General features: G+C 37.3%; 1 long non-coding RNA gene across 2 annotated transcripts in view; it reads right to left on the bottom strand.

The window, feature by feature from the left end:
- The window catches only part of LOC131381562 (uncharacterized), a 506,948-nt gene that overhangs the window by 440,570 nt on the left and 39,141 nt on the right, over positions 1 to 27,237 (bottom strand). The window contains exon 2 of one of the 2 annotated variants that reach the window (XR_009210383.1): positions 2,193 to 2,303. The exons of the other annotated variant lie outside the window; for it this stretch is intronic. This is a non-coding gene — a long non-coding RNA (uncharacterized LOC131381562). The remainder of the gene's footprint in view (positions 1 to 2,192; positions 2,304 to 27,237) is intronic. 2 annotated transcript variants of the gene reach the window in all.

The raw sequence follows: 27,237 nt of genomic DNA, 5'->3' as shown, positions 1-27,237 counted from the left end.
GCACATATAAAGGTTATTGGTTTGATAAAAGAAAATCCATTTTTTAAACGACAGTATAAAAAATCCTCTATTGGCAAGAAGCAGTTTTCATTCTAGGGAAAAGTGAAATTCAAGAGCTTATATGGGAAAAAGAGATCATTTGCTCTGTTTATTCTTGCCTGAACAGACACACTCTAAACTGATCATCAGTGAAGAATAGGATAAACATTCCAGAGCAAATGTGCCTACACTCTTGATCCTGACATTTGAAGAAAATTTATTAAGAACCTTTATATAAAACCAGATCTCCTCAGATACCATCTAAAGGTAGTATATACAAGAAATCTCAGGTCACGATAAAAGTACCAAGCCAATGAAGTGATGTTTTTCAATGAAATCATTATTTGATTATCTACTCAAAATCATTATTTTGAGCAGATGATCAAAATTAGCACCGGAGAGAACATTGGATGTACAAACATGAATAAGCCACGGGATCTGAACCATAATGTTTTCAGCATAATAGACAAATGGGGCATAAATATAAGCAAAAGAAAAAATGATTCTTTCCTGCAATTTTCTGGTTCTATTAACACATCATTAGTTAGAGTTAAGGAATCTTATTGGTTCCTTTCATTGTTCCACTTTGTCACTATTTACTCAACATCCATGTAAAGATTGTTTTATCGTGGATTTGGGGTACAGAGTAGGCACCAAGTGAGGGGTAGTTAGTTCTCTATTGGGAAATTGGGAAAGGTTCTATTCAGTAAAGAAACTGGATGCACCTTTGAAAATCAGAAGGCATTCCAAATGTAAACAGGGAAGAGATGCATTTTACACAGAGAAAGAGGTGAGAGGAAGAGCTATGAAACAACATAGCATGGTAGGGAAACCTAGTTCAGTAAGTCTGAGCATGGGACACGAAGAAGGGAGAGGTGACAGATGAAGCCAAGGGCAAACAGGAGTCGGATGTGAGAAGGGTCAGTGTAGCATGGCTCAATTAAGTTCCACACCAACTTTCTAGGTATTTTTTGTTTGGTTTTTTTGTTCTGTTTTTAAACATGAGCATATAGAAACCTTCTCAATCATATTTACTCATAAGCAAATGGTTTTACATTTTACCCCCATTTATTTAGGCAGAGGACAATAATAAATAATAATAAAAGAATCTTGATAAATCATTCTAAAAATTTCAACAGTACAGTAAATGAGAACATAAAAATGAGGACATTGTCCTAATATATACTAAGGGTTTCATTTTAAATGTCTTTCTTGTATACTTAGTCCCTCAGAAGTATTGATATGTAAGTTGTAGCCTCAAAAACAATTGAGAAAATAAACCATTCAAAGACATCAGTTGTCTTCATTAAACATTTTTTTCTGGGCACACAGCTGGAAACTTCCCATTCATTCAGCACTTGCTCATGGGTGAGATGGCTTAATATTTTCCCAAGAGCAAGCGTGCCAAGACTTAATGGCTCTGGACAGACATCTGGTAAGGTCTATCAGAACCACCTGGACTGCAGAAAAAGCTTTCGGGTTCCAGCAGGAAATCCTTATGTGTTCTTTTTCCCTGACTGGTATCTGTGACAGGCAGGTGCCTCCTGAAATGAGAATTCAGGTGACCTTTTCAAGGAAAGTCTACACCCAGAGTCATGACAAAGATGAAACAAAGAAGATGAGACATTGGTCTAAGTCAGTGATAGCAATGATGCGAATTATCTCTTAGGTATCATGTGTCTTACAGACCCTTTAATACTACTTAGAATATCAAGCTTCGTAAGAATAAAGGTATTAGTAAATGGTCATGAGATAATAAGGAGACCTGGGCTCATAAGTAGGTCCTGCTACTCTTATTCTATTAGTGTCTTTTGCTTATATGGGTATACATATATGATACTGTATATTTATAATGCAATTAAAAGGAGAGAAGAAAAATGTATTAGAAAAAACATTAAATTATACATCTAGTCTATACTGCACTCTTGCCTAGACATACAAAAATTTTCATTAGGACACTAAAAAAAGATCTTCTATACAACAAGATGCAAGACTCCATCCAGAAGCTTCTCGATATTCTTTATTTGCTATTCCTATTTCATTCTCTCATAAACAAAGGCATTTCTAACTAACTGCCAGCCGATGCCAGTGCTGCTGGTCCCTGTAACACGCTTCGAGTGGCAAGGTTTTCAAACATAATGAGCACAACTTACCTGTCTCAGGAAGATTTTCCAAATTCCTATATAGGAAAGATCCATTCAGGAGATTTTCTTTGTTAAGTATGCATCCTCCATCATAATTTCCTCATCAAATTCTCTGCAATTCTGAGCAGACCAGTTAAATCTACATTCAATAACAGTAAGAGTCGGGGTTGCTTAATGGCATAATGAGAAATCTAGGGTCAGATAGATATAGGTACATATCCCATTCCTGCCTACCAAACAGATTGACCACGGGAAAGTACTTAAACTGGTCTAAACCTTAATTTCCTCTTCTATAAAATACAGATGCCACTAGTAAATACTTCAAAGGTTTATTTTGAGGATTACATAAAATAACTTATATAACATAAAATAACCTATATAACACTGTCTGGTGAGCACTCAACAAATGCTAGTTATTGATATTAATGCAATGCTGCAGCTAAATTATGCATCCAATGTGTGATACAGCATTCGAGGCTTGAAACTTACATGTTGACTAGTGCAGTAGAATATTTTGCTGTCACAACCAACGGTTGTGCACATTCTCTAGGTCTGTTAATCCATTTTTTTTACAAATACTGAGTGAAGACCAACACTTCCAATCTCTACATGTATATTTTAGCAGAGGGGGTATTTATCATTTTTTTGGTGGGGGGATGCAGGGCGCGACACGTAACCACCTAAAACTCTCCATTAGTTAGGGCTTATACTTGCAAACAATAGTATTGAACTGAGCTATTTTTAGCAGAAAAGGCTTTGTAGAAGGTTATTAGCTAGCTCACAGAATCCCTAAAAGGGCCAAAGAACAAAACTTGAAGGCAAATAGATAGGGTCAATAAGCTAAGAAATAAACAGTGAGAAAAAAAAGCATAGCACATTGTGGGGCTGCTCTAAGAAACTCCATTGCCAACCTTACTCACCATTTTGTACACTTGATTCTGAATGCCAGAATTTGTCTACAGTCACTCTGGAAAAAGTCATATTCACATAGAGAATATATGAAAGTGGTTAGGGTAGGGGGTGAAGGGGGATGAAGAGAGGTAAATTAATGTGTACAAAATTACAGTTAGATTGAAGAAATAAGATGTAATGGGCCGGGCACGGTGGCTCACGCTTGTAATCCCAGCACTTTGGGAGGCCGAGGCGGGCGGATCACGAGGTCGGGAGATCGAGACCACGGTGAAACCCCGTCTCTACTAAAAATACAAAAAAATTAGCCGGGCGTGGTGGCGGGCGCCTGTAGCCCCAGCTACTCGGAGAGGCTGAGGCAGGAGAATGGCGTGAACCTGGGAGGCGGAGATTGCAGTGAGCCGAGATTGCGCCACTGCACTCCAGCCTGGGCGACAGAGCGAGACTCCGTCTCAAAAAAAAAAAAAAAAGATGTAATGACTTCTAGTACCAAATTGGTGGCAGAGAAGCAAGCCGGTTTCATTCCACACACACACCCACCCCATAACACATACATAGAGAAAGCCAAAAGCAAATATAGAGCACCAAGATTTTCACCAGCAATATCCCAGAACTCAAATATGAGGATGAGTCAGTTCCCAACACCACAGAAACACGAAAAAAAAATCGAAGCAATCACCAAGAGACTCAGGTTTCAATAGCTGCAACACCCTTTCCTCCAATCTGCCTGATACCGAGGATGTGGAAAATTTTCCCTGATTCATCGTTTCTACACTAGAAACATTTCCCCTGATTCATAGTTTCTAAACTGGAAAAGGGTGAACAACCAGCTTCCCCTCATGTTGGGTTCCCTGAAGGTGACTTGTCCCTGCTTCAGCCCACAGAAAGCATCAGAAGTGCCTGAAGGGGGAAATACCCCTGAGAATGGCCACAGACAAAGGTGGGAGATGGGATTATCATCCAGCCCTGGAAACACTGCTCTGTAACTTGATCTAGAAGATGCCAAATCAGAGTGGCTGTTCAGCAGTGCCACACTGTTTGTCCCACAGGTCCCTCAGACTTGAACCCCTAGCCCACCTTCCACACTGCCAGAATATCATCTATGGGACCTCAGCCATTTGGGATGGGCAGGAATACAGTTGTTTGTTAGAGCCAAGGCCAAGCTGGTATTAAGGTGCCATCTAGTGCTAAAAAGAAAGCAGTGACCCAGCAGACAAAATAATTTAAAAATTCAACAGGTAAATTGCAAAATATCTCTAAGCAAACATAACTAATAAAAACAAAACAAGCCAGATAAAGAAGACTGGAATAGATAGTTAATCCTTCAATGCAAAGACATAGATACATACCCATAAGGAATAACAGCAAACAGGGAACCATGACTTCCCCAAACAGACAAAGCAAGGAACCAGTGACTGATTCTAACAAGATATCAATATGTGAGCTCTCTGACCAAGAATTCAAAACAGCAGTTTTAAGGAGACTCAGTGATATCCAAGATAACACATAAAAGCAATTCAGAAATTTAACAGAAAAATTTAACAAAGAGATTAAAATGATTAAAATTTAACAGATTAAAGTTATTAAAAACAGAACAGAAATCTTGGGACTGAGAAATATACTTGCTGAGATAAAAAATTCACTGGTCTCTCAACAGTAGTATAGATCATGCAGAGGACAAAATCAGTGAGCTCAAAGACAGGCTAGATGAAATTACACAGTCAGAGGAGAAAAAAGAAAAAAAAACAATGAAAAGGAATGAAGATCACCTACAATATATAAAAAATTACCTCAAAAGACAGTATCTAAGAATTATTGATGTTCAAGAGGTAGTTGGGCAAAAGCAAAGAAAAGAAAGCTTATTAAAATAAATAATAATGGAAAACTCTCCACAATTTAAGTAGGATATAGACATCCAGGTACAGGAAGGTCTGAGGACACCAAACAGATTCAAATCAAATAGGACTACCTCAAGGCAGGGTGTAATAATCAAACTCTCAAAGGTCGAGGATAAAGAGAGGATCCCCAAAGCAGCACAAGATAAAAAGTGAATGACATATAAAGGAGCTGCAATCGATCTAGCAAAAGACTTCTCAACAGAAACCACACAGGCCAGGAGGGAGTGGGCCAACATTTCCTGAGTGCTCTAAGAAAACAATTGCCATCCAAGAATACTATATGTAGCAAACCTAACCTTCAAATGTGAAGAAGAGATAAAGTCTTTCCCAGACAAAGAAAAGTTGAGAGAATTCGCCACCACCAACCCATCTTACAGGAATGGCTAAAAGATGTTCTTCAGTCTGAAAGAAAAAAACACTAATGTGCATGAATAAAACAATTAAACGTATAAAACCCATTGGCAAAATTAAGCACAAAGACAACGCCAGAATACTCCAAGACAGCAATTGTGTGCAATCTGCTCATGTCTAGTATAAAGCCCAAAAGACAAATATATCAAAAACAATAATACTACAACAACCTTTTATGAGATAGGCAATATAAAAATGTGAATTGAGACAACCAAAAGTCAAAATGGTGGTGGAGGAGGAATACAATTAAAGTATAAAGGTTTTTTGTTCGTTTGCTTCTATTCTGTGTATGTGTGATCTAAGTTGTCATCCCTTTAAAATAACTGGTTATATCTATAAAAAAAATTTTTGTAAGCCTCAAGATAAGGACAATGAAAAAAACCTATAATAGACATACAAAAATAAAAGCAACAAATTAAAACATACTACCATAGAAAGGTACATAATCACAAAGAAAGACAATAATGAGGAGAGCAGCTGCTAACCAACCACAAAACAAGCTATAAAAATAGCAGTAGTAAGTCCTTACTTACCAATAATAACAGTCAATGTAAATGGCCTCAGTAGTCCAATTTAAAGACACGGAAAAGCTGAATGGATAAAGAATCAAGACATAACTAATGCTGCCTGCAAAAAATCTACCTCATCTGAAGATGGCTGAATAAGAACAGCTCCGGTCTACAGCTCCCAGCATGAGCGACGCAGAAGATGGGTGATTTTTGCATTTCCATCTGAGGTACCGGGTTCATCTCACTAGGGAGTGCCAGACAGTGGCCGCAGGACAGTGGGTGCAGCACACTGTGCGCGAGCCGAAGCAGGGCGAGGCATTGCCACCCTGGGGAATCGCAAGGGGTCAGGGAGCTCCCTTTCCTAGTCAAAGAAAGGGGTGACAGACGGCACCTGGAAAATCGGGTCAGTCCCACCCTAATACTGCGCTTTTCCGACAGGCTTAAAAAACGGCACAACAGGAGATTATATCCCGCACCTGGCTTGGAGGGTCCTACGCCCACGGAGTCTCACTGATTGCTAGTATAGCAGTCTGAGATCAAACCGCAAGGTGGCAGCGAGGCTGGGGGAGGGGCGCCCGCCATTGCCCAGGCTTGCTTAGGTAAACAAAGCAGCCGGGAAGCTCGAACTGGATGGAGCCCACCACAGCTCAAGGAGGACTGCCAGCCTCTGTAGGCTCCACCTCTGGGGGCAGGGCAAAGACAAATAAAAAGACAGCAGTAACCTCTGCAGACTCTAATGTTCCTGTCTGACAGCAATTGAAGAGAGTAGTGCTGGAGGTCTGAGAACGGGAAGACTGCCTCCTAAAGTGGGTCCCTGACCCCTGACCCGCGAGCAGCCTAACTGGGAGGTACCCCTGGTAGGGGCAGGCTGACACCTCACACGGCCGGGTACTCCTCTGAGACAAAACTTCCAGAGGAACAATCAGGTAGCAGCATTCGCGGTTCACGAAAATCCGCTATTCTGCAGCCACTGCTGCTGATGCCCAGGCAAACAGGGTCTGGAGTGGACCTCTAGCAAACTATAACAGACCTGCAGCTAAGGGTCCTGTCTGTTAGAAGGAAAACTAACAAACAGAAAGGACAACCACACCAAAAACCCATCTGTATATCACCATCATCAAAGACCAAAAGTAGATAAAACCACAAAGATGGGGGAAAAACAGAGCAGAAAAACTGGAAACTCTAAAAAGCAGAACGACTCCCCTCCTCCAAAGAAACGCAGTTCCTCACCAGCAATGGAACAAAGCTGGATGGAGAATGACTTTGACAAGTTGAGAGAAGAAGGTTTCAGACGATCAAACTAGTCCAAGCTACAGGAGGAAATTCAAACCAATGGCAAAGAAGTTAAAAACTTTGAAAAAAAAATTAGACAAATGTATAACTAGAATAACCAATACAAAGAAGTGCTTAAAGGAGCTGATGGAGCTGAAAGCCAAGGCTCGAGAACTAAGTGAAGAATGCAGAACCCTCAGGAGCTGATGCGATCAACTGGAAGAAGGGGTATCAGTGATGGAAGATGAATGAAATGAAGTGAGAAGGGAAGTTTAGAGAAAAAAGAATAAAAAGAAATGAACAAAGCCTCCAAGAAATATGAGACTATGTGAAAAGACCAAACCTACGTTTCACTGTGTACCTGAAACTGACAGGGAGAATGGAACCAAGTTGGAAAACACTCTGCAGGATATTATCCAGGAGAACTTCCCCAATCTAGCAAGGCAGGCCAACATTCAGATTCAGGAAATACAGAGAACACCACAAAGATACTCCTCGAGAAGAGCAACTCCAAGACACATAATTGTCAGATTCACCAAAGTTGAAATGAAGGAAAAAATGTTAAGAGCAGCAAGAGAGAAAGGTCTGGTTACCCACAAAGGGAAGCCCATCAGACTAACAGCAGATCTCTCAGCAGAAACTCTACAAGCCAGAAGAGAGTGGGGGCCAATATTCAACATTCTTAAACAAAAGAATTTTCAACCCAGCATTTCATATCCAGCCAAACTAAGCTTCATAAGTGAAGAAGAAATAAAATACTTTACAGACAAGCAAATGCTGAGAGATTTTGTCACCACCAGGCCTGTCCTAAAAGAGCTCCTGAAGGAAGCACTAAACATGGAAAGGAACAACCGGTACCAGCCACTGCAAAATCATGCCAAATTGTAAAGACCATCGAGGCTAGGAAGAAACTGCATCAACTAACGAGCAAAATAACCAGCTAACATCGTAATGACAGGATCAAATTCACACATAACAATATTAACTTTAAATGTAAATGGACTAAATGCTCCAATTAAAAGACACAGACTGGCAAATTGGATAAAGAGTCAAGACCCATCAGTGTGCTGTATTCAGGAGACCAATCTCACGTGCAGAGACACACACAGGCTCAAAATAAAAGGATGGAGGAAGATCTACCAAGCAAATGGAAAACAAAAGAAGGCAGGGGTTGCAATCCTAATCTCTGATAAAACAGACTTTAAACCAACAAAGATCAAAAGAGACAAAGAAGGCCATTACATAATGGTGAAGGGATCAATTCAACAAGAAGAGCTAACTATCCTAAATATATATGCACCCAATACAGGAGCACCCAGATTCATAAAGCAAGTCCTGAGTGACCTACAAAGAGACTTAGATTCCCACACAATAATAATGGGAGACTTTAACACCCCACTGTCAACATTAGACAGATCAACGAGACAGAAAGTTAACAAGGATATCCAGGAATTGAACTCAGCTCTGCACCAAGCAGACCTAACAGACATCTACAGAACTCTCCACCCCAAATCAACAGAATATACATTTTTTTCAGCACCACACCACACCTATTCCAAAATTGACAACATAGTTGGAAGTAATGCTCTCCTCGGCAAATGTAAAAGAACAGAAATTATAACAAACTGTCTCTAGGACCACAGTGCAATCAAATTAGAACTCAGGATTAAGAAACTCACTCAAAACCGCTCAACTACATGGAAACTGAACAACCTGCTCCTGAATGACTACTGGGTACATAACGAAATTCAGGCAGAAATAAAGATGTTCTTTGAAACCAACGAGAACAAAGACACAACATACCAGAATCTCTGGGACACATTCAAAGCAGGGTATAGAGGGAAATGTATAGCACTAAATGCCCACAAGAGAAAGCAGGAAAGATCCAAAATTGACACCCTAATATCACAATTAAAAGAACTACAAAAGCAAGAGCAAACACATTCAAAAGCTAGCAGAAGGCAAGAAATAACTAAAATCAGAGCAGAACTCAAGTAAATAGAGACATAAAAAACTCTTCAAAAAATTAATGAATTCAGGAGCTGGTTTTTTGAAAAGATCAACAAAATTGATAGACTGCTAGCAAGACTAATAAAGAAGAAAAGAGAGAAGAATTAAATACACATAATAAAAAATGATAAAGGGGATATCACCACTGATCCCACAGAAATACAATCTACCATCAGAGAATATTACAAACACCTCTATGCAAATAAACTAGAAAATCTAGAAGAAATGGATAAATTCCTCGACACATACACCCTCCCAAGACTAAACCAGGAAGAAGTTGAATCTCTGAATAGATCAATACAGGCTCTGAAATTGTGGCACTAATCAACAGCTTACCAACCAAAAAGAGTCCAGGACCAGATGGATTCACAGCCAAATTCTAACAGAGGTAGAAGGAGGAACTGGTACCATTCCTTCTGAAACCATTCCAATTGATAGAAAAAGAGGGAATCCTCCCTAACTCATTTTATGAGGCCAGCATCATCCTAATACCAAAGCCAGGCAGAGACACAACCAAAAAAGGGAATTTTAGACCAATATCCTTGATGAATACTGATGTAAAAATCCTCAATAAAATACCGGCAAACCGAATCCAGCAGCACATCAAAAAGCTTATCCACCATGATCAAGTGGGCTTCATCCCTGGGATGCAAGGCTGGTTCAACATACGCAAATCAATAAATGTAATAAATGTAATCCAGCATATAAACGGAACCAAAGACAAAAACCACATCATTATCTCAATAGATGCAGAAAAGGCCTGTGACAAAATTCAACAACCCTTCATGCTAAAAACTCTCAATAAATTAGGTATTGATGGGCTATCTCTGACAAACCCACAGCCAATATCATACTGAATGGGCAAAAACTGGAAGCATTCCCTTTGAAAACGGGCACAAGACAAGGATGCCCTCTCCCACCACTCCTATTCAACATAGTGTTGGAAGTTCTGGCCCAAGCAATTAGGCAGGAGAAGGAAATAAAGGGTATTCAATTAGGAAAAGAGGAAGTCAAATTATCCCAGTTTGCAGACGACATGATTGTGTATCTAGAAAACCCCATTGTCTCAGCCCCAAATCTCCTTAAGCTGATAAGCAACTTCAGCAAAGTCTCAAGATACAAAATCAATGTACAAAAATCACAAGCGTTCTTATATAACAATAACAAACAGAGAGCCAAAACATGAGTGAACTCCCATTCACAATTGCTTCAAAGAGAATAAAATACCTAGGAATCCAACTTACAAGGGATGTGAAGGACCTCTTCAAGGAGAACTACAAACCACTGCTCAATGAAATAAAAGAGGATACAAACAAATGGAAGAACACTCCATGCTCATGGGTTGGAAGAATCAATATCATGAAAATGGCCATGGCCATACTGCCCAAGGTAATTTATAGATTCAATGCCATCCCCAGCAAGCTACCAATGACTTTCTTCACAGAATTGGAAAAAACTACTTTAAAGTTCATATGGAACCAAAAAAGAGCCTGCATGGCCAAGTCAATCCTAAGCCAAAAGAACAAAGCCAGAGGCATCACGCTACCTGACTTCAAACTATACTACAAGGCTACAGTAACCAAAACAGCATGGTACTGGTACCAAAACAGAGATATAGATCAATGGAACAGAACAGAGCCTACAGCCAATCCATTTTCAACAAAGGCTCCCAGAACATACAGTGGGGCAGGGACAGCCTCTTTAATAAATGCTTCTGGGTAAATTGGATATCCATATAGAGAAGAATAAAACTAGTCACTTATCTCTCACTATATATAAAAATGAAATCAAAATGGATTGAAGACTTAAATCTAAGACTTGAAAACACGAAAACATTAGAAAATGTTGGGGAAATGCTGCAGGACATTGGCCTGAGCAAAGATTTTTCTTGTGTAAAACTTCAAAAGCACAGGCAACAAAAGCAAAAAAGACAAATAGGATTTCATCAAGCTAAAAGGCTTCTGCACCACAAAGGAAACAATCGCAAGTAAGGAGACAACCCGCAGAATAAGAAAAAATATTAGCAAACTATTCATCTGACAAGGAATTAATAAGCAGAAAATATAAGGAGCTGAAACAACTCAATTGCAAAAAAGAAATCCAATTAAAAATTGGGCAAAAGAGCTGAATAAACATTTATAAGAAGACATTCAAATGGCCAAAAAGTATTGAAAAAAAAAGTTCAATATCACTAATCATCAGAGAAAAGCAAATCAAAACCACAATGAGATATCATCTGACCCCAGAGTGGCTTTTATTAAAAAAAACAGGCAATAATGGATACTGGCAAAGATGTGGAGAAAAGGAAACCCTTGTACATGGTGAAGAATGCAAAGTACAGCAACTATAGAAATCAGTATGGAGGTTCCTCAAAAAATTGAAAACAGAACTATCACGTGATCTAGTAACTCCACTACTGGATACATAGCCAAAAGAAATGAAACAATGTATCAATAAAATATCTGTACTCCCATGTTTATTGTAGCATTAATCCACAATAGGCAAAATATGGAATCAACCTACGAACCTATCAATGGATAAATAAAGAAAATGTGGTTATATATATACAATGGAAAGTCATTCAGCCATTAAAAATAATAAAATCCTGTCATTTGCAGCAACATGGATGGAAGTGGAGGTCATTATGTTAAGTGAAATAAGCCAAACACAGAAAGACAAATATTGCACATTGTCATTCATATATGGGAGCTAAAAATTGGATCACATGAAGATAGAGTGGATTAGTGGTTATCAGAGGCCAGGAAGGGTAAGTGAGGAAGGGATGAATAGAGGTTAATTGATGGGTACAAATATGCAATTAGAAACAAGAAATAAGACCTGGTGTTTGATGTATCAGTAGGGTGATGCTACAAACATTAATCTATTGTGCATTTCAAAATAGCTAGAAGTGAAAAATTTGCATGTTTCTAGCATAAAGAACAGATAAATATATAAGGTGATGAATATTCCAATTACCCTGACTTAATTCTATGAATGTATCAAATTATCACAAGTAGCCTGAAAATATGGACATCTATTATTTATTAATTTTTTTAAAAAAGACCTAGTGTTCAATAAATCGGTAGGTTGACTAGAGTAAACAATAATGTGGTGTATATTTCAAAATAGCTGGGAGAGAATAATTTGAACATTCCCAGCATAAAGAAAAGGTAAATGTTTAAAGTGATAAATACACCAATTACCTTGATTTGATCATTACATATTATACAAATGTATCAAAATATCATATGTATGTCTATTATGTGTCAATTTTAAACAGAAAAGAAACAAATGCTCAAGTCACCTTCACAAGCATGCTTACATAAGCTCTAGTCTCCCTGCATGCAATCACTACATCAGGTGACTTGGCTCCATTTCCCAGTCTTGTACAACTCTGCAGCAGCTATGGAACCTAGGAACAGAATTCATCACTGCCTAGGTGAAGATCAATCTAGCAGAAGATTGGAATGGGTATTGAGTGAGCCAACCTATAGTATTTGCCACAAGCTACTTCCTATGTTCTGGTTTTCTCCACCTTATGAAGGAAGGTATGAGGTAAGTGGCAGACGCTGCCACACACTATAAAAAAGAAAATGCCACATACTCACCTCCTTAGTGGCCCTGGCAGCTAGAGCATGGACTTAAGACCCCCACTTTGCACTCATCAAACGCATCACTTAGATCTTGAACTGTGAAGAAGTGATGCAAAGAAGGGGACAATGTGAGCAATTTACTCTGGCAATGACAGGAGTTGGACCATGATAATATTCCTGGAGTAGCAATGGCAGCAGTGCTAGTAGCCACAATCCACGGTCTATTAATACTGCTGTTAATGATGCAAAGTACAGCACCAGGCTCAGCAGCACAGCAGTGGTGTCCTTTCAGGTCATGATTTTAGGTATTGTTCCTAGCTCTGTAGCCCCAGAAATTCCGTGCAACTAAGTGTCCTTATAATGAATTCATTTTCTGCTTACATCAGACAGAGTTGCTTTTAACTAAAAACACTGACTAACACATAAATTGGTACTGGTTGTAGCTGCAGGCAATGGTCCCTTCAAAAAATTGAATTGAATAAAAAGTAAAACCAACAAAAATTAGCCAGTATTAAGGAATGGGAATCTGAAAGTCCATTGCACACAATGTCACCTTCAAGAAGTTCTCACTGAAGGCAAGGCTAATGAGGATGTAGGCAACTGCCACACAAGTGTACAAACAGCATAGGAATTCAAGAACTGAGCGGCATGGAGGTTGCTTCTAACACTGCTTCACGGCTTCAAGCAAAAGAATGACAAGCTGAAATCACACATTCTTGGCTAGAGGCATGAAGTGAAATCCCATGTTTCTCTGACTGCTAAAAGAATCTCTTATCGCTTTCAGCCGCAGGGCTGAGATAACTGAAAATCAGACTCAAACTTTGATCCTGCAGGTTTCTAAATTACAATGTCAGTTGAATTCACAGCCCACTGAGATCACTTATGTGAAAGTAAAAGCACTGATCGGGATAGAACAAAACTGAGATATAGAATGGAGGGAAATGAATAAATTTGGACGTCATAAGTTCCCTGAACCCACCAAATCCCCTGACAGTCCCTTGCTGGCCAAGGCAGTCTTGTTTCCCTTGTCTGGTGAGGTGCAGAAGGAATAAATTATCTATGGTAATTGAGATGGCTGTCACAAAAATCAAGTGTTTAGGTAGCAGGGATAGCAGAGCTGACGGCAGCTTCTGGAGGCCATTGCTAGCAATGTCAACAGTGCAAGCTGTAGTTCTTAGCAGCAGTGACAGCAATGTCCCTACTGAGCTAGTTCTGCAGCATGATTGGACTGTTGTTCCCATCTGCATAGTCCCAAGACTGGCAAAGCCCAATGTCCTTTGAATAAATAATTTTCTACTCAAATCAGCCAAATCTGGTCTCCACTGCTTTCAACTATGAACTATATGCTTACAAATTTCAATAACAGCTTTTTCTTTTACCCTTCTCCCTCTGCAAAATGTGGTCAAAATATGAAATATTTCAACTCTGACTGCTTTAGAATGGTAAGTCCATAACTGATCTAAATTTTTCTTATAATAAGAACTCATGCTCAGAGTTGAAGGCTCCCTGCCTGTAAAATTTAATAAGAAATTCATAGCTGTTTGCTACTTACAGAGAAAATTTATTCCCGTCTACCTTTATCCATCTTTGTCTCTTTTATATGCAATATTATTATTCACAGTTTTCCAATGAATTATCAAAGAAAAGGCAAACAAAAATTGCTCCCTAGTAGCAGCAGTCATCTAATTCATCAAATCATAACCTAAAAATTCTTACATTAGCAATTGCCTGGTCAATCTTATACCATGACAAACTAAATGCCTGATAAACAGTCACAATCCCTTATAAAATTTATGGTAAAGACATTCAAAGCCACCAGCCAAGGGCATTATTGGTGTGATGGCAAAAACCATAGATCAACCGTAGCCCATACCATTGGTGATAAAGCCATTCAAGTCCTTAAAAATCTGACTATTAGTACATATATTTGTTTCTTTTTTTTTTTTTTTTTTGCAATAAAGAGAGGTTGTTTTACTTCAGGAGATGCATAATAGTTCACTAGTCTCATGGTTACTCCACTGGCATCAGCTTATGCACCTTTTCAGAGTTACTCCACCCCAACATCTCCTGGGCCTTGGATGCTTGTCAGAATCTAGCCGCCCACCAGCCCATCTCTTCATCTCCTGACACCACCACCTATCTCACCCAGGCAAGCTTCAGCATGGCCTTCCTTAGGACTACCCTACAGTAGTCATAGTGGCTCCTCCCACTACTTCTAGGTCCAAATGAAGTCCAGGCCACAGGGTATGGAATCCGACTGCCCCAAAGGCTGCCCAGGGGGGCAGATAACACAACCCCAGAAGCGCAGGATAAGTTTTTGGCCCAAGAGGTGGACTGTGGGACCAATGTGGCAAGACTCCGTCTCTACAAAAAATACAAAAATCAACTGGCAGTGGTGGTGCACCTCTGTAGTTTCAGCTGCCCAGGAGGCTAAGATGGGAGGATCACCTGAGCCTGGGTGGTTGAGGCTTCAGCGAGACATGATGATGCCACTGTACTCCAGCCTGGATGACAGGGTGAGACCCTGTCTCAGAAAAAAATTAATATGCAAAGACACATCATATTCTCAAATGCCAGTAACAAATATTTCGAAGTAACTTCTAAGGTATTTATCATATAAACAAAAACTAAAAGATACCAAGGAATAAATGTAATAAATATGTGGAGGTGTTTGTGAAGAATATTCTGAAACTTTACTAAGAAAAAGAAAAAAAGCCCTAATAAAAGTATTGATGTACTGCTATATTCTTTGATAGAAATTTCAGAATTTAGAAGTGGCAATTCCCTCAAAATTATAAACTCAATGGAATGTTAATCAAATCCCCAAAGAATCTGACAAGCTGAAATTAAAATTCTCCTTTTTTGAGACAAGGTCTTGTTGTGTTGCCTAGGCCGGTCTCAAACTCCTGGCTCAAGTAGCTGGGATTACGGGTGCATTTACAGATGCATGCCACAGTGCCTAGCTTAAAATTCACTTTTAAGTACACAGTCAAGAAATTTCCAGGACAATTTTGAAAAAGAAAAAGGGAGTGGGGGTAGAAATTTACATGGCCAGCAATCCAGAGTTGCCCTACCATCCATCTAAACTATACAACCATAGTGATTATAATAGTGGATCATTAGTAACTGGATGAACCCATATATGATGGTTTATGGTAGAAATGGTATTACATTCTTTCCTAAATAAGTGAGAAAAGAATGAACTATTTGATAAGCACTGCTGGGGCAATTGGTGATGAAATGCAAATGTCTAACACAAGAAATATAGAAAAATATCATCATGCCACTGAGATAAGAAAAGACAAAAAGAATAAACCGTAAAAAAAAGACTGACAAATTGGGAGTATACTAAAGTGAAACAACATTGTGTGATAAAGGATATAATAAACAAACTTTTATTTATTTTATTATTTTATTTATTTATTTATTTATTTATTTATTTATTTATTTTTTTTTTTTTTTGAGACACAATCTCGCTCTGTTGCCCAGGCTGGAATGCAGTGGTGCGATCTCAGCTCACTGCAAGCTCTGCAGAAAAGCAATTCAAAAATGTATCAGAAAATTTAACAAAGAGATTGAAATAATTTTGAAAAACAGAAATTTTGGAACTGGTAAACACATTTGCTGAGCTGAAGAACTCATTAGAGGCTCTCAATGGCAGAATGAACCAAGCAAAGGAAAGAACCAGTGAACCTAAAACATTGCCTAATGAAAAATATGCAGTCAGAGGAGAGAAGATGTTTAAAAACGGAAAGGAATGACAATTACCCATAATAGATAGAAAATTATCTCAAAAGACCAAATCTAAGAAGTATTAATGTTCAACAGGGAGTTAAGCAAGACCCAAGGATAGAAAGCTTATTCAAATAAATAATAGCAGAAGTTTCCAAAACTTGAAAAAGATGTAAATATCCAAGTTCAGGAAGGTCTGAGAACACTAAACAGATTAAATACAAATAAAAGTATCCTGAGGCTTATTACAATCAAACTTGCAAAGGTCAAGGACAAAGGAGGATCTTAAAAGCAGCAAGAGAAAATAAGTAAATAACATATAAAAAAGTTCCAATTTGTCTGGCAACAGACTTCTCAACAGAAACCATATAGGCCAGGAAGAAGTGGAATAACATTTTCAAACAACTGCCATCTAAGAATATTATTTTCAGCAAAATTATCCTTAAACTAGAAAGCAGAGGTAAAGTCTTTCCCAGACAAACAAAACCTGAGAGAATTCACCACCACCAGACCCATCTTACAAGAAACGCAAAAGGAATTTTTTCCATTTGGGGAAAAAAAAAACACTAATGTGCAAAAATAAAACTTTTCAAGGTATGAAACTCACTGGTGAAATCAAGTAAAGAAACAAAACCAGAATACTCTGTTACTGTAATGCTGGTGGACAATCCACTCATAACTCTAGTATAAAGCCGCAAAGATAAATCTATCAAAAATAAAAATAGCTACAGCAATCTGTTAAGAGATTGATAATATAAAAAGTGTAAATTAAGACAACTAAAAGTCAAAGTGGGTAGGGGGATAAAGTTTAGGAATAAAATTTTTGTGTGCTTGTTTACATTCTTATATTGTTCATCAAAGATAAGTTGTCACCTCTTTAAAATAACTTGTTATTACTGTAAGATGTTTTTTGAAAGACTCATGATAACCACAGCACAAAAACATACAATAGATTAACTAAAAAGAAAAAGCAGGCCAGGCACGGTGGCTCACACCTGTAATCCCAGCACTTTGGGAGGCCAAGGCGGGCAGATCATGAGGTCAGGAGATCAAGACCATCTTGGCTAACACGGTGAAACCCTGTCTCTACTAAAAATACAAAAAATTAGCCGTGCGTGGTGGCGGGTGCCTGCAGTCCCAGCTACTTGGGAGGCTGAGGCAGCAGAATGGCGTGAACCCGGGAGACAGAGCTTGCAATGAGTGGAGATCGTGCCACTGCATTCCAGCGTGGGCAACAGAGCGAGACTCCATCTCAAAAAAAAAAAAAAGAAAAAAAAAGAAAAAGCAACACATTCAAACATACTGCCAGAGAAAATCACTTAGCGACAAAGGAAGACAGGAAGACAAGAAGAAAGGAATGGCTGGGCACAGTGGCTCACACCTGTAATCCCAGCAGGGAGGCTGAGGCAGGTGGATCACAAGGTCAAGAGATCGAGACCATCCTGGCCAACATGGTGAAACCCTGTCTCTACTAAAAATACGAAAATTAGCTGGGCGTGATGGCGTGCGCCTGTAATCCCAGCTACTCGGGAGGCTGAGGCAGAAGAATCACTTGAACCCGGGAGGCGGAGGTTGTAGTGAGCTGAGATCCAGCCTGGCAACAGAGAGAGACTCCATCTAAAAAAACAAAAAAGTAGAAGAGGAGGAAGAGGAAGAAGAAGAAGAAGAAGAGAAACGAGGAGTCTCAAAACAACCAGAAAGCAAGTAACAAAATGGCAGTCGTAAATCTTTCCTTAGCAATAATAACACTGAATGTAAATAAAATCAATTCTCCAATTCAAAAATAGAATGGTTGAGTGGATAAAGAACCAAAACCCAATTATATGCTGGCTTCAAGAAACCCAATTCACCTAGAAAGATGCAAATAGACTGAAAATGAGGGGATAGAAAAAGATACTCCATTCAACTAAAAATGATAAATGAGGCTGGGTGCAGTGGCTCATGCCAGTAGTCCCAGCACTTTTGGAGGCTGAGATGGGAAGATCACAAGATCAAGAGATCAAGATCATCCTGGCCAACATGGTGAAACCCTGTCTCTAATAAAAATACAAAAATTAGCTGGGCATGGTGGCATGTGCCTGTGATCCCAGTTACTGGGGAGGCTGAGGCAGGAGAATCACTTGAACCCGGGAGGCAGAGGTTGCAGTCAGCCGAGATTGTGCCACTGTACTCCAGCCTGGTGACAGCGCGAGACTCTGTTTCAAAAAAAATTTTTTTTAATGATAAATGAGGAGGAGTAATTATACTTAAATAGATGACTAATCTATTTTAGTAAAAAGAGACAAAAAAGTACTATAGAATGATAAAGTGGTCAACTCAACCAGAGTATATAACAATCATAAAAATCTACACACCCAACACTGGAGTTCCCAAATATATGAAGAAAACTTTAATAGATCTAAAAGGAGAGGCTGCAATACAACAACAGTAGGAGACTTTAACACCCCACTGTCAGTAATGGACAGATCATCCAGACAGAAAATCAACAAAGAAACAAAAAAATCAAACTACACACTAGATGTAATAGGCCTAATTAACATTTACAGAACATTTCACCCAACTGCTGCAGAAGACATAATGTTTTCATCAGGACATGGGACATGCTCCAGAATAGACCACATCTTAGGCCACAAAACAGGTCTGAACAAATTCAAAAAAATAGAAATCATATCAAATATCTTTTCTGACCAAAATGGGATAAAACTAAAAACCAATACCAAGAAGAACCTCAGAAAATGCAAAAACACATGGAAATCACGCAACATGCTTCTGAACAACCAATAGATCAATAAAGTTAAGATAGTCTTGGTGAATTGAACCCTTTACCATTATGTAGTTCCCTTCTTTGTCTTTTATGATCTTTGTTGGATTAAAGTGTATTTTGTCAGAAACTAGGATTGAAACCCCTACTTTCTTCTGTTTTCCATTGGCTTGGTAGATTTTCCTTCATCCCTTTATTTTAAGCCTTGTCTTTAGCAAACTAACACAAGAACAGAAAACCAAATACCACATGTTCTCACTTCTAAATAGGAGCTAACTGATGAGAACACATGAACACATAGAGAGGAACAACACACATCAGAGGCCTTTTGGAAGGTGGCAGGTGGGAGGAGAGGGAGGATCAGAAAAAATAACAAATGGGTAATAGGCTTAATACCTGAATGATGAAATAATCCATACAACAAACCCCATGGCACAAGTTTACCTATGTAACAAATCTTCACTTTTATGTCTGAACTTAAAATAGAAGTTATGAAAAGAAGTTAAGAAGGAAATTTTTAAATTTCTTGAAACAAATGAAAATGAAAAAAATCACATACCAAAATCTATAGAATACGGAAAAAGCAGTATGAAGTGGGAATTTTATGTCAATAGATGCCTAGATCAAAAAAGTAGAATTACTTCAAATAAATAACTTAATAATGCATATCAAGGAACTAAAAAAGCAGTAACAAACCAAATCCAAATTAGTAGAAGAAAGAATAAAAGTCAGCATAAAAATAAATAAAATTGAAACAAAGGAAATCACAGAAAATCAACACAATGAAAAGGTCTTTAAAAGATAAACAAAATTGAAAAACATTAAGCTAGGCTAAGAAAAAAAAAGAAGCCCTTCAAAAATGACGTCAAAAATGAAAAATCAGACATAACAACTCAGACCTCAGAAATACAAAGAATCATTAGAGACTATTGTGAACAACTATGTGCCAACAAACTGGAAAATCTAGAGGAAATGAATACATTCCTAGAGAAATACAACTTACTAATCTTGAAACATGAAGAAATAGAAAAATCTCAACAAAACAATAACAAGCAATGAGATCAAAGCCATAACAAAAAGTCTCCCATGAAAGAAAAGCCCCGTACCTGATGGCTTCATTGCTGATTTCTACCAAACATTTAAAGAACAACTAATACCAGTTTTACTCAAACTCTTCAAAAAAATTAAAGAGAAAGAAACACTTCCAAACCCATTGTAGAGGGCCAGCATTACCCTGATACACAATTAGACAGGGACACAGCAAAAAAAATATATAGGCCCATATCACTGATGAACATCAATGCAAAAATCCTCAACAAAATACTAGCAAATAGAATGCAGTAATTCATGAAGGAGATCATTCACCATAATCAAGTGGAACTCCTTCCAGCAATGCAAGGCTGGTTTATCATATGCAAGTCAAGAAACATAATGCATAATATTAACAGAATCAAGAACAAAAACAATATAATTTTTTCAATAGATACTGAAAAAGCATTTAATAAATTTCAAAATCCTTTATGATAAAAACCCTCAAAGTGGGTATAGATAGAACATACCTCAAAATAATAATGGCCGTATATAACAACCCCACAGCCAACATTGTGCTGAATGGGAAAAAAAAATTAAGTCTTTTCTCTAAGAACTGGAACAAAATAAGGATGCCCAGCATCACCACTGTTATTCAACATAATACTGGAAGTCATGGCCAGAACAATTAGGCAAGAGACTGAAATAAAGGGCATCTAAATTAGAAAGAAAAAAGTCAAATTACCCTTGTTCATAAAAACATGAAAAACATAAAGATTCCATTAAAAAAACTGTTAGAGCTGATAAAGAAATTCAGTAAAGTTGCAGGACATGAAATCAACGTATTAAAATTAGTAGCCTTTATAAATACCAACAATAAACAATCTGAAAAAGAAATTAAGAAATCAATCCCATTTACAATAGCTACAAAAAATATAAAATACCTAGCAATCAATCTAACTAAAGAAATGAAAGATCTATACAAGAAAAGCTACACAACTCTGACAAAGAAATTTAAGAGGATACCAAAAAAAGATATTCTATGTTCCCGAATTAAAAAAACAAATATTCTTAAAATGAAAATACTACCCAAAGCAATTGACAGAACCAGTGTAATCTTTTTTTTTTTTTAAGTTCTGGGATACATGTGCAGAACGTGCAGGTTTGTTACATACATATACATGTGCCATGGTGGTTTGCTGCACTCATCAACCCATCATCTACATTAGTTATTTCTCCTAATGCTATTCCTCCCCTTGCCCCCAACCCCCCGACAGGCCCCAGTGTGTGATGTTCCCCACTCTGTGTCCATCTGTTCTCATTGTTCAACTTCCACTTATGAGTGAGAACATGCGGTGTTTGGTTTTCTGTTTCTGTGTTATGTTTGCTGAGAATGATGGTTTCCAGCTTCATCCATGTCCCTGCAAAGGACATGAACTCATCCTTCTTTATGGCTGCATAGTATTCCATGGTGTATATGTATCACATTTTCTTTATCCAATCTATCATTGATGGGCATTGGGTTGGTTCCATGTCTTTGCTATTGTGAATAGTACTGCAATAAACATACATGTTCATGTGTCTTTATAGAATGATTTATAATCCTTTGTGTATATCATAGAATCCTAAATAATCCTAAACATTTCTAGAACCACAAAAGACTCTGAAAAACCACAGCAATCCTGGGCAAAAAGAACAAACCTGGAGGCATCACACTACCTTATTTCAAAATTTACTACAAAGCTATATTAACCAAAACCTCATGGTACTGACATAAAACACACACACACATAGACAAACTGAATGGAACAGAGAGCCCAGATGAAAATCCACACATTTACAGCCAACTCTATTTCAGCAAAGGCAAAGGCACCAAGAACAAAAAATGGGAAAATGACAGCTTTTTCAATAAATCATGCTGGGAAAACTAAATAACTATATGGAGAAAAGGAAAGTAGACCATTATCTCTCACCATACACAAAATCAAATCAACACTGATTAAAGAGTTAAATCTAAGACCCAAAACTATGAAACTACTAGAAGAAAACACTGGGGAAACGCTCCATGACATTTATCTGGGCAAACTTCTTTGTGTAAAATGTCAAAAGCATACTCAACCAAAACAAAAATAGACAAATGGAATTATATCAAGTTACAAACCTTCCATACAGCAAGGGAAAGAACAAGGTGAAGAGACAACACATAGAATGGAAAAAAATTTGCAAACTATCCATCTGACAAAAGATTAATAACCAGAATATATAAGGATCTCAGACAACTCAATAGCAGTAAAAAAAAAAAAAAAACAAATAATCCAACCAAAAATGGGCAAAAGATCTGAATAGACAATTCTCAAAAGAAGCCATGCAAATGGCCAACAGGTACATGAAAAAAGTGCCCAATATCACTAATCATCAGAGAAATGCAAAACCACAATGAGATATCATCTTACCCCAGTTAAAATGGCTTATATCAAAAAGACAGGCAATAACAGATGCTAGCAACAATGTGGAGAAAGAGGAACCCTCGTGCAACTGTTGGTAGGAGTGTAGATTAGTACATCCATTATGGAGAACATTATGGAGGTTCCTCAAGAGACTAAAAATAGAACTACTATATGATCCAACAATTCTACTACTTGGTACATATCCAAAAGAAAGGAAATCAATATATCAAAGGGATATGCACACTCCCATATTTGTTGCAGCATTATTCACAATAGCCAAAATATGAAGTCAACTTAAGTGCCCATCAACACACAAATGGATAAAGAAAATAGGGTGTATATATACACAATGGAATGTTGTTTAGACATGAGAAATAATGAAATCCTGTCATCTGCAGTATCATGGATGGAATCATTATGTTAAGTGAAATAAGCGAAGAACAGAGAGACAAATATCCCATCTTCTCACTCATATGTAGGAGCTAAAGAAGTGGATCTTGTAAAAACAGAGAGTAGAATGATGGTTACCAGAGGTCAGAAAATGTAGGGGAGAGGAATAAGGGAAAATTTTATGTTTATATAAATGTATTTATTTCCAATGAGCTATACACTTAAAAGTGGTAAAGAAGGAAAATACTTTATGTGTAAAACAATTGATGGTTTTTATTTATTGTTTTTTATAATTTCAATTTTTATTTTGAGGAGGTACATGTGCTGGTTTGTTACATGAGCATATCGCATGATGCTGAAGTTTGTGATATAAATAATCCCATAACCCAGGTACTGAGCATGACACCTAACAGTTTTTCAATTCTTTCCCTTCTCCTTTCCTCCCTCATCTACTCGCCCCCAGTGTCTACTGTTGCTATCTTTATATCCATGAGTACCCAACATGTAGCTCTCACTTGTAAGTGTGAACTTACAGTATTTGAATTTCTGTTCCTATATAATTTGCCTAGGATAATGGCTCCCAGTTGCATCCATGTTGTTGCAAAGGATGCGATTTCATTTTTATGGCTGTGTAGTATTCCATGGTGCATATGTACTACATTTTCTTTATCCAATCCACCATTGATGGGCACCTAGGTTGATTCCATGTCTTTGCTATTGTAAATAGGGTGCTGCAATGAATACGTGCATGCCTGTGTCTCTTTGGTAGAATTATTTGTTTTCTTTTGGATATATAGCCTGTAATGGGATTTCTGAGTCAGATGGTAGTTGTTTTAAATTCTTTGAGAAATCTCTAAACTGTTTTCCACAATGGCCGAACTAATTTACAGCCCCACCAGAAGTGTAGAAGCATTCCTTTTTCTCTGCAGTCCCACCAGCATGTTTGTTTGTTTGTTTGTTTTGACTAATAGCCATTCCAATTGGCGTAAAATGGTATCTCATGGTGGTTTTGATTTGCCTATGATGATTAATGATACTGAGCATTTTTTCATATGTTTGTTAGCCACTTGCATGTCTTCTTTTGAAAAGTATCTGTTCATGTCTTTTGCCTACTTTTTAATGGCGTTATTTGTTTTTATTGAATTGTTTTAGTTCCTCACAGATTCTGGATATTACGCCTTTGTCAAATGTATAGTATGCAAATATTTTCTCCCATTCTGTAGGTTGTCTGTTTACTCTGATTATGTTTATTTTATTGTGCAGAAGCTCTTTTGTTTAATTAGGTCCCATTTGTCAATTTTTGTTTTAATTGAGATTGCTTTTAAGGACTTAGTCATAAATTCTTTCCCAGGCCACCAACGTCCACAATGGTGTTTCCTAAGTTTTCTTCCAGGATTCTCTTTTTTTTTTTTTTTTTTTTTTTGAGACGGAGTCTCACTCTGTCACCCAGGCTGGAGTGCAGTGGCGCAATCTCAGCTCACTGCAAGCTACGCCTCCTGGGTTCACGCCATTCTCCTGCCTCAGCCTCCCAAGTAGCTGGGACCACAGGATCCCGCCACCACACCCAGCTAATTTTTTATATTTTTAGTAGAGACTCTGCTAGGATTCTTATAGCTTTAGGTCTACATTTAAATCTTTAATCCATCTTGTATATGGTGAAAGGTAAATGTCCAGTTTCATTCTTCAGCCTGTGGCTAGCCAGCTATCCCACCATTTATTGAATAACGATTTCTTTCCCCATTGCTTACTTTTGTTGGTTTTGTCGAAGATCTGGTGACTGTATGGGTGTGTGGCTTAATTTTGAATTCTCTATCGTGTTTCATTGGTCTATGAGTCTGTCTTTGAGCCAGTAATACGTTATTTTGGTTACTGTAGCCTTATAATATTGTAAAATTGGGTAATGTGATGTTCCTAGCTTTATTCTTTTGGTTTAGGATTGTTTTGGTGATTTGGGCTCTTTTTTGCTTCCATATGAATTTTAGAATCATTTTTTTCTAATTCTGTGAAAAATGACATTGGTAGTTTGATAGGGATAGCAGTGAATCTGTAGATTGCATTGGGCAGAATGGCCTTTTTTTACAATATTGATTCTTCAAGTCCACGAACATGGAATGTTTCTCCATTTGTTTGTGTCATCTCTGTTTTTTTTCAACAGCGTTTTATAGTTCTCCTTGTAAAGATTATTTCTTTTCCTTGGTTAGATATATTTCTAGGTATTTTAATTTTTTTAAGTTTTTGTAAATGTAATCACATTCTCAATTTGGCTCTCAGCTTGAACGTTATTGATGTATAGAAATACTACTGATTTTTGGACATTGATTTTGTATCCTGAAATTTTACTGAAGTTATTTGTCAGTTCCAGGAGCTTTTTGGTGGAGTCTTCAGGGTTTTCTAGGTATAAAATCATACTGTCAGCAAAGAGAGATAGTTTGACTTCTTCTTTTCCTATTTGGATGCCTTTTATTTCTTTCTCTTGCCTGCTTTCTCTGGCTAGGACTTCCAAGTAAATTTTATATGTATATTTTATCGCAACTTAAAAAGTGTAAATTTAAAAAAAATTTTAATCTTTGTGGGTATGTAGTAGATATAAACGTTTATAGGATACATGAGATACTTTGATGTAGGCATACAGGATGTGATAATCACATCATGAAAAATGGGTATCCATCACCTCACACATTTATCATTTATTTGTGTTACGAACATTCCAATTACACTCTTAGTTATTTTAAAATGCATAACAAATTATTGTTGACTGTAGTCACTCTGTTATGCTATCAAATACTAGATTTCATTCATTCTATCTAACTATATTTTTGTACCCATTAACTATTTCCGTGTGTCCCCACCTCCACCCACTACTCTTCCCAGCCTCTGGTAACTATCATTCTGTAAACTTTTTAAAAACACTTTAGACAACATTTTATTACTTAGCTTATATGACACACTGTGGCAACTATGTAAGACACAAAAAAAATGCATAAATATCCAAATGAGTGCATTTGGAATTTTATACTGTGAACACTAACTTCCTGAAATAACTGTTTACATTACCCTAAGCCACTAATACTCAAGTTTCCCGATCTCAGGATCCCTTTATCATCTTCAAAATTAAGGAAGATCCCAAGGAGATTTTGCTTATGTGCATCCTATCACTCATTATCACATTGGACATTAAAACTGAGAAAATATCTACATATGTATTTATTCATTCATTTATTTGAAAATCATAATAAACTCGACATATTAATATAAGAGCCATGATGTCATCACTTTATGTAGTCTCTGGAGGTGAAAAGTGAAAAATTATTCTGAGTATTAATATGCAACATTTTTGACCTTGCAGACTTGCTGAAAAAGAGAACTACTTTGAGAACTGCACTTAAAATCTTCGCTAATTGACAGCAAAATTTGGATTTGTCTATTAAGTTAGTAAGAAAATGCAGTTTTCAGAAGAGAAAACTTGTCTAGGTAACCAATGTTAGTATTTTCAAAAATAATTCAGGCCCAAGGACCAAAACCAGTGCTATAACTTCCAGTCTGACTCAGTTCACAGATAAAACTAGCATTAGCACAACATGGGTACATTAATAGACAGTAGTAACATTTATGAAATGCAAATGATCATCAGCAATTAGCTAAGTGTGACAATGATTGGTTTTAAAAATCAATTGATTGATTTCTTTATGACTGTTGAATTCATTAGAGTTAATTACATATCAATATTGCAATTAACTTATAAAAGTGATAAACTGTACTTCTGTTTATTTTGTGTAGTTTAAAATATCTTCCATGTGCTAAAATTCCTGGGGATAGTTAAATAAGCACTGGGGCCAGATCTGGCAAAATAGCTAATCAAGAATATTTACACAGTATTTGTGCATGTGTATATGTATGTGTGTGGCAAATATATATTTATTTTTGCATCTATAAATATGCATATATATATTCACAAATTTCCCAGTCTCCTCAATTTGCCATATTAATTTCATTTTTAACTAGAATCAAAATATGAACACTGTTCCACATCAATGAACAAAATTATGACTATTTTAAATAATTTTTGATGTCTATATAGTGGACATTTTGTTGT

The sequence above is a fragment of the Hylobates moloch genome, unplaced genomic scaffold (assembly GCF_009828535.3).
Source record: "Hylobates moloch isolate HMO894 unplaced genomic scaffold, HMol_V3 SCAFFOLD_16, whole genome shotgun sequence".
NCBI classification, from domain to species: Eukaryota; Metazoa; Chordata; class Mammalia; order Primates; family Hylobatidae; genus Hylobates; species Hylobates moloch.
Note: the sequence above shows the minus strand (reverse complement) of the source record. Positions and strands in the feature narration are given on the sequence as shown.